Source organism: Frieseomelitta varia, unplaced genomic scaffold (genome assembly GCF_011392965.1).
Source record: "Frieseomelitta varia isolate USP_RPSP 00005682 unplaced genomic scaffold, Fvar_1.2 scaffold_460, whole genome shotgun sequence".
In the NCBI taxonomy this organism is placed as follows: Eukaryota; Metazoa; Arthropoda; class Insecta; order Hymenoptera; family Apidae; genus Frieseomelitta; species Frieseomelitta varia.
This window is the reverse complement of record NW_025110213.1, coordinates 173,818-180,531: the sequence shown is the minus strand read 5'-3', so window position 1 is coordinate 180,531 and position 6,714 is coordinate 173,818. Positions and strand designations below refer to the sequence as shown.

Below are 6,714 nucleotides of genomic sequence, written 5' to 3'. Positions count from 1 at the left end.
TATATATATATATATATATATATATATATATATATATATATATATATATATATATATATATATATATATATATATATATATTCAAATTTATTTGATCATGATATATATATATATATATATATATATTCAAATTTATTTGATCATGATATATATATATATATACATACATACATATACATACGAAATAGTACGCCCTGTGGGAAAAAAATAACTGTTTTTGTCTTTTAGCACATTACATAATGAAATGACACATATTTCTAACTTTATATCTGTCTTTCTCTTTCTCACTTTCTTACTGGCTTGAGAAATTAGCACAATATGCCTGAAGTGCGTATTTTAGAAAGGATAGCTTCGATCATCTGAAATTGCATACTAATTGTATGATCTCATTTCAAGCGTGCGGTCTAACCATTTCAAAGATAATTAATGTACTGAAATGATAATGATGAAGATGAGGATGATGATAAGGATGATGATGATGATGGTGATGATAAAGATGAGGATGATGATAAGGATGATGATGATGATGATGATGAAGATGAGGATGATGATAAGGATGATGATGATTATAGTATGATGATGATGATCGTGATATATATATGCATACATATAATATATGATTGTGAATGTGTTGTAGAAGAAGAAGAACGAGATTTATTATAGCGGAGTACGTATATGTGCTTATGTTTATTTAAAGTTTCGTGCCGTGTGTTTAAATGTGTAATTGAGAATTGATCAAAAATTTAGTGCGTACACGTACAGAGTGTACTGCAATAAAGTTTTTAAAACGTGAGATTAAAGGTTCCGTTGAGTGGAAAACGTCAGCTTTGATCTTGATCCTCTTACTCGCGCACTAGTGGCATTATACAATATTATGTTTATGTCACTATACTTTTAATTGAATTTAATTATCAACGATTATAGATTTATTTAAATTTCACATGATCTAATATTGGGAGTAGATACTTATGACCATAAGATTAAGGGAGATCCATAAGAAAGTTTAATCAAAAGATAAATTTAAACATCGCTTTTTTTTTCTTTCCTTGAATGCATGTATATTTTGCTTTCGTTTAAATAATAATTGCATAATATGTTTCCAAGCAACTTGAATTTAAGATTTTGCATGGAAAAAATATAAAATCATAATAGAGGAAATTTCGAAGAAACAAAAAGAAATAGTAATCGTTTCATAATTGAGAAAATTTTGGAAGAACTATAGTATAGTTAATTGAAAATTTCTTCCAATAACGTTTCAGCACATGTACTTTATGTTATATTGAATTAAATTTAGCATGTGTCCCTTGACTTTTTTATTACTTTTTTTATTTTCTATTTTTCTTTTTAATTTGATTTCTTCTATTCTTTATTACAAGTAAATTGTGAATATATATATATATATATTCCCAATGTTGAATTTATCTTCTTAATTGAGCAATTTTAAAGAGTCATTTGTTTATTTGATAAACGAAGCAGTGTATTTATGATAAGTGTAATGTTCGTCTTTTGTATGAAGAATCACAGGAATGTATGAAAAGGAATAAGTGTGAAATTGCAGTTGCATACAGATTGATCGTAGCTACCCGACATATAAAATTGCCATTAATTCTTTGAACATTTCGCCTTAAAGAGAAGAGAAGGAACAAAGGGAAAAAAGGAAAAAGAAAATGTTTCTAGCGCGTGCATACGAACGATTTATGTGAGAAATGTGTTTTACATTGGGTATGATAAGTGCGTAACAAATATTTCATTGATTGATTGCGTGTGAAAAGTGGCATTTCTGATCTATTCAACTTATCATGTTTTCTTTTCCTTTTTTCAACCCATTTTATATATATATTGCAAGCTTTTAGTGTACTCTTCCCGAATGAAGAAGCAAGAAGGAACAAAATTCTTTGATCATACGAAGCAATGAGTAGATTTGCAAGCTGAGAGTAGGGTATTTATTTTTCAAGGATTATAATTAATTGCAAAACAGAGGAAAACGATTCATTCACATTGCACGAATAGTAGTCAGTAAACTGTTGCATAGATGAATTTCTAACGAAGACGAAGAAGAAAAATGTAACTGCAGTTGAATTATTTTATGGCATTGATCATATGCTGTATTGAAATTTAATGTAGATGGAATATTTCCAGACTAACGATTATGAGTACATATTATTGAAAGGATATTCAAAGGATTTTCACGAGAGGTGAAATCTCTTTTCTGCACGATATTAATTTTAGAATATTTCCTATTTGACATGCATACAATTTTATTAATTGTCAGTGAGTAGTGCGAGTTTCATCGGTGTATGCATTACCGTATGCATTACGAGACCACATGAATCTTTTTGAACCATTTAAGTAAAACTCTACGAATATGTACTTCTAATTATAAGATTAAACAGATATTGTACGAATATGAACTTATAAATTCTGTAGGTTGGAACTTCTGGAAAGTTTTGGGGATACTAAAAATGTTTAGTGTCTATTTCTTTATGATCTTGAGGCACCTGTAATTATGACTTTGTATGCTATTTTAAAATACTCTAACTTCCAGTTGTATAACATTTTATCACACTTGCAATTAGCAGTACATATTAGCAGCATGATTTGATCAAATATTTAAGAAGTAGTCTGATTTTCCGTGTTTTTCTTTTTCTTTTTTTTTTTCCTTTTTTTTTACAAACTACAAGGAAAATACGAAATGATTTTTTCCATCCAATTAAAGATCATTGTTTCTTTCTTACATTAATTTAAACGGATCAAGGAGACTATTATTATAATCAACAATTAGATTGGATTGTTTTACCTCATGTGTCTCTCTGTGTGTGTGTGTGTGTGTATGGCGGTCGAATGTATTTGTTAATGGTCGTCTAAGAACTACAGGCATGAAAGTTTAATCGAGAAGTGATTTTTTGCTGTTTCATGATCATGAATGCATATAGAATATATCTATATGTATCTGATGCAAAAGAGATAAACGTAAACAACATGTTGATAATGATGAGTGAATATATTGATAATTGTGAGACGAGCGGTAATTAATTATGAAAAAACAAAAAGATAAAAAAAAGACTAATATTTTATGGATGGGACACAGTCGTTTATTGAATGCCTGAATATATACTGTATAGATAAATATATATATATAGATATATATATACATATATAGATATATATATCTTTATTGAAATCCAGAATGTTTATACATAATGTAAAGAGAACATTGATGGAAAGTGCGTCGAAGTTTATTTATTGACGTCCTGCTGTAAATGATAATCGATATACAAAGACTGTAGTTTAAGACAACTTTTAACAGACATTAGAACCGTTTCTAGCTCATTATTATAGCCGGCCGATCTATTTCAAATCGTTCGCTATTTATCATGAGAAAAATGTTCATTTAATGTCTCTTCTGTTTGAACATCAAGCAAATTTAATCGTGCATGTATATTGATCTTCGTGAGTGGAAGCCAACGTGNCTCTCTCTCTCTCTCTCTCTCTCTCTCTCTCTCTCTCTCTCTCTCTCTCTCTCTCTCTCTCTCTCTCTCTCTCTCTCTGTGGAAAAGCCATCGCGACTTCATCCGTGTATTCATGAATTAGTTAACACCAACTGTTGCTCAAAGATGCCTTGCGAAACGATTTGGAAATGATCTACGACGAGTGTGTAAATAATACGTAAGAAGCATTAATGTCATTCGTGAACGTTTACGAGTTTTGTTGTAGACAATTCTCTATTGTAAATTAATCGAGATTGCGTTTCAAATGAGACTATTGAGAGTGATGACAACCGAATAACATCAAAATTTTGTCATGTGAGAATGTTATTTTGATAGGTGGCAGAGATTGATTCTTATTACGTAAGTTCATTACAGGATGATTAAAAACTGATACACTGGCAGTAGTTTATTTATACACTTTTTCAAAATCCTTCGCTGGACCACTTGTTAACCATCTGTTTCTGTGTTCAATCAATATCACATCCTTTTCAAAATTTATGGTACAACATAGTTGAAAATATACAACAATAATTCAGTATGTTTTATGTAGTTTATTGTATGTGATATTGCTCGAATTAAGATATGTTTTAATTAATCCTGTTTTCTTTTTTTATTTCAAACTACTTTTTTTCTCTTTTTCAAGAAGAATGTGCATCAAGCATTCTTTTATCTAGAATCAACCACGATTATAATCACATGCAGTCTTTTATAGGAATTTATTTCAGGCCTGTGATACTTTTTATATTTACATACTTGACTAATGTATACTGTTATTTGTTACAAGATGGTCCAGACTACTGGAACCACTCAAGTGACTTCATAAACATTTTTAGCAGATGTGATAGATAAGAATCACAAGATTTGGGAGAACTGTGTGGAATGCGCTATCCAAAGTTTGTTGTATCTCTTGACGATTTTCAATGTTTTCAAAATGAACTTTTATCTAAGTCATGAATATAGAGTACATGTAGTTATAATATATCTTATTTATATTCAATGATTGAGCATTTATGCCTATAAATTAATAAATAATGTATGAAGTGACTAAACGAAATTTAAAAGTTTTTGGTAGCTTTTACATAAACATTAAAACAAATTTATGTCTTATACCATCTATTAAAAAACTTTATAAATTTTCATTGCATTGGTATATTCTTTTAACGCAATAAAAAGACTATAAATTTTTATCCTTTAGTGATCAGATAAAACCTTGAAGATAGTGCCAAGAGATAAAAAAGCTTTTTATATTGCATCAGATTCCAATCCTGACTTCTCAAAGCAGGCTACACACATATATACTTAATTTTACATACTACTCTGTCAAAGCACAAGAAAAGGAGAGAAGAGAATGTGTGAGTGGTTCTATTGCACGGAATCACACCATGAATGGAAGCATTTTTGTGAGTTACATAACAGGTTACCGTCCAATTGATGAATGAACTTTATGATGATGATGATAATGATGATGATGATGATAGTGATAGAATTGATAGTGGTGATTATATGATGATAGTGATGATGAGGATGTTGAGATGATGATAATAATGGTGATGAGGTTGAGGTTGAGGATGAGGATGATGATGGTGATGATGAGGATGATGATTATGATAATGATGGTGATGATGATGATGATAATGATGGGAAGTAAACGAGAACCTAAACTTCGGAACAGGTGATTACGAATTGAAATTTACTACTTATATAATATTGGGTTTTGTATTACTGAAAAATTTAACTTGAGGTTAAAGTCTCTGTCACTGAATAACATTTCCTACTTTTAATATTTATGACGAATTATCAGATAATTCCTTGTATTAGGTAATGTGTTATATTTATCTATATAATCTAACATTTTATGGTACAATCGACCAATATTTTTATAGATATTGCTTGCTTATATATCTATTTCCTTGTGCACATATTTCTTTTTTTTCTAACTTTTTTTTTTCTTAAATTAATTAATTATAAAGTCAATCGCAAAATCATAACTTGCACTTGAACTCACATGTATATGTATCTGGAATTTTAAAAATTAAATTGTGTTTAGTCTACTATTATTTTCATATATAATCGAGCAAATCATGAAACCACAATTTCGATGTTTAATGTTTTATGTTCTCAAATATAATTGGCAAATTAAAGAAAGGTAATCCAGCATTGAATTAAGAAATCACCTGTGCAAAATAACACCCAATGGCGCTAAATATTTTTCAAATTTTTTTTATCCTATAAACTTGTACTAATTCCAACATATTTTTCTCTGACAGTTTAGATGAATGAATTTTTCTGCATAAAACCAGATGGACTAATATATTGTACTTCGTACATGAAAGAATAAAGGAAGAGAAACAGTATAATGTTACACAAGTGTCAGACATGGAACAAAAAAACGCAACCCTGAAGATATGTAACGAAAGTTCATGTTCTTTTGTAAGCTATCCAGTGAATTATTTTTTAAAGACAAATTATACCGGGAATAAATATTAATTAATTAATATTTTCATTTGCAGATGTTATTCATGGCTAAATCAAACTAAGCATTGAGTGACCAGTTAATGACAATAATCTGACTTTCAAGGATAGAATTCTAAAGTATGCTGAATCTTTGCTCACTGGTGACCATAATCATAGCTGAGAAAGTAAACAGGTGCTCAAGTTTATATTTTTTATTTATTAATTGTAGTTATAATATTTAAGTAAAAAAAAGTATGTAAACTTATAAGTGTTGTTTGTATATAGGAAGACATCCTAACGTTAAAAAAGTGGAAAATATCAAAATATCTGGAAATATAACGATTGTGTTGTTATATCATTGCTTCCAATAGAGTCGAGGATCGGAAATATTATAGAGTTACAAAGATTTAAAATTGATAATAAAAGATTGAAGAAACTCAACAACAAAAGAATCAACAATTAGAGAAGGAAGATGAAGCGCAAAATGCACTTCCGGCGATCCTCCGAGAATGCATCCTCAATGATCGCCATTTCCGTACTCCGCTGCATTCGCAGAATAACGTTGTTTTTAAATTATCCAAGGAAGTTAGATTTGATTTCACAACTTATTATTGGTTTTCAATCATATCCGATATCCGCAATTGTTTGCGGATGAACGCAGGAATGATATCACTAGCGCAGTGTAGTGTCACTTCTCGATCGTACATACACTAATACGAATTATTTTCAATAAAGTACAATAGTTCTTCAAAGCTAAACATAATTTACCTTT

General features: G+C 29.5%; 1 protein-coding gene across 5 annotated transcripts in view; it reads left to right on the top strand.

Moving 5' to 3' along the window:
* The window catches only part of LOC122532589 (TAR DNA-binding protein 43), a 26,832-nt gene extending 20,142 nt beyond the window's left edge, over nt 1-6,690 (top strand). For 3 of the 5 annotated variants that reach the window (XM_043661476.1, XM_043661475.1, XM_043661480.1), the window contains 3 exons: nt 5,756-5,918; nt 5,999-6,135; nt 6,228-6,690. The gene's annotated coding sequence lies outside the window, so the exon portion shown is untranslated. The remainder of the gene's footprint in view (nt 1-5,755; nt 5,919-5,998; nt 6,136-6,227) is intronic. The other 2 variants (XM_043661478.1, XM_043661477.1) reach the window with 1 other exon arrangement.
* Nucleotides 6,691-6,714: the final 24 nt, after the last annotated feature.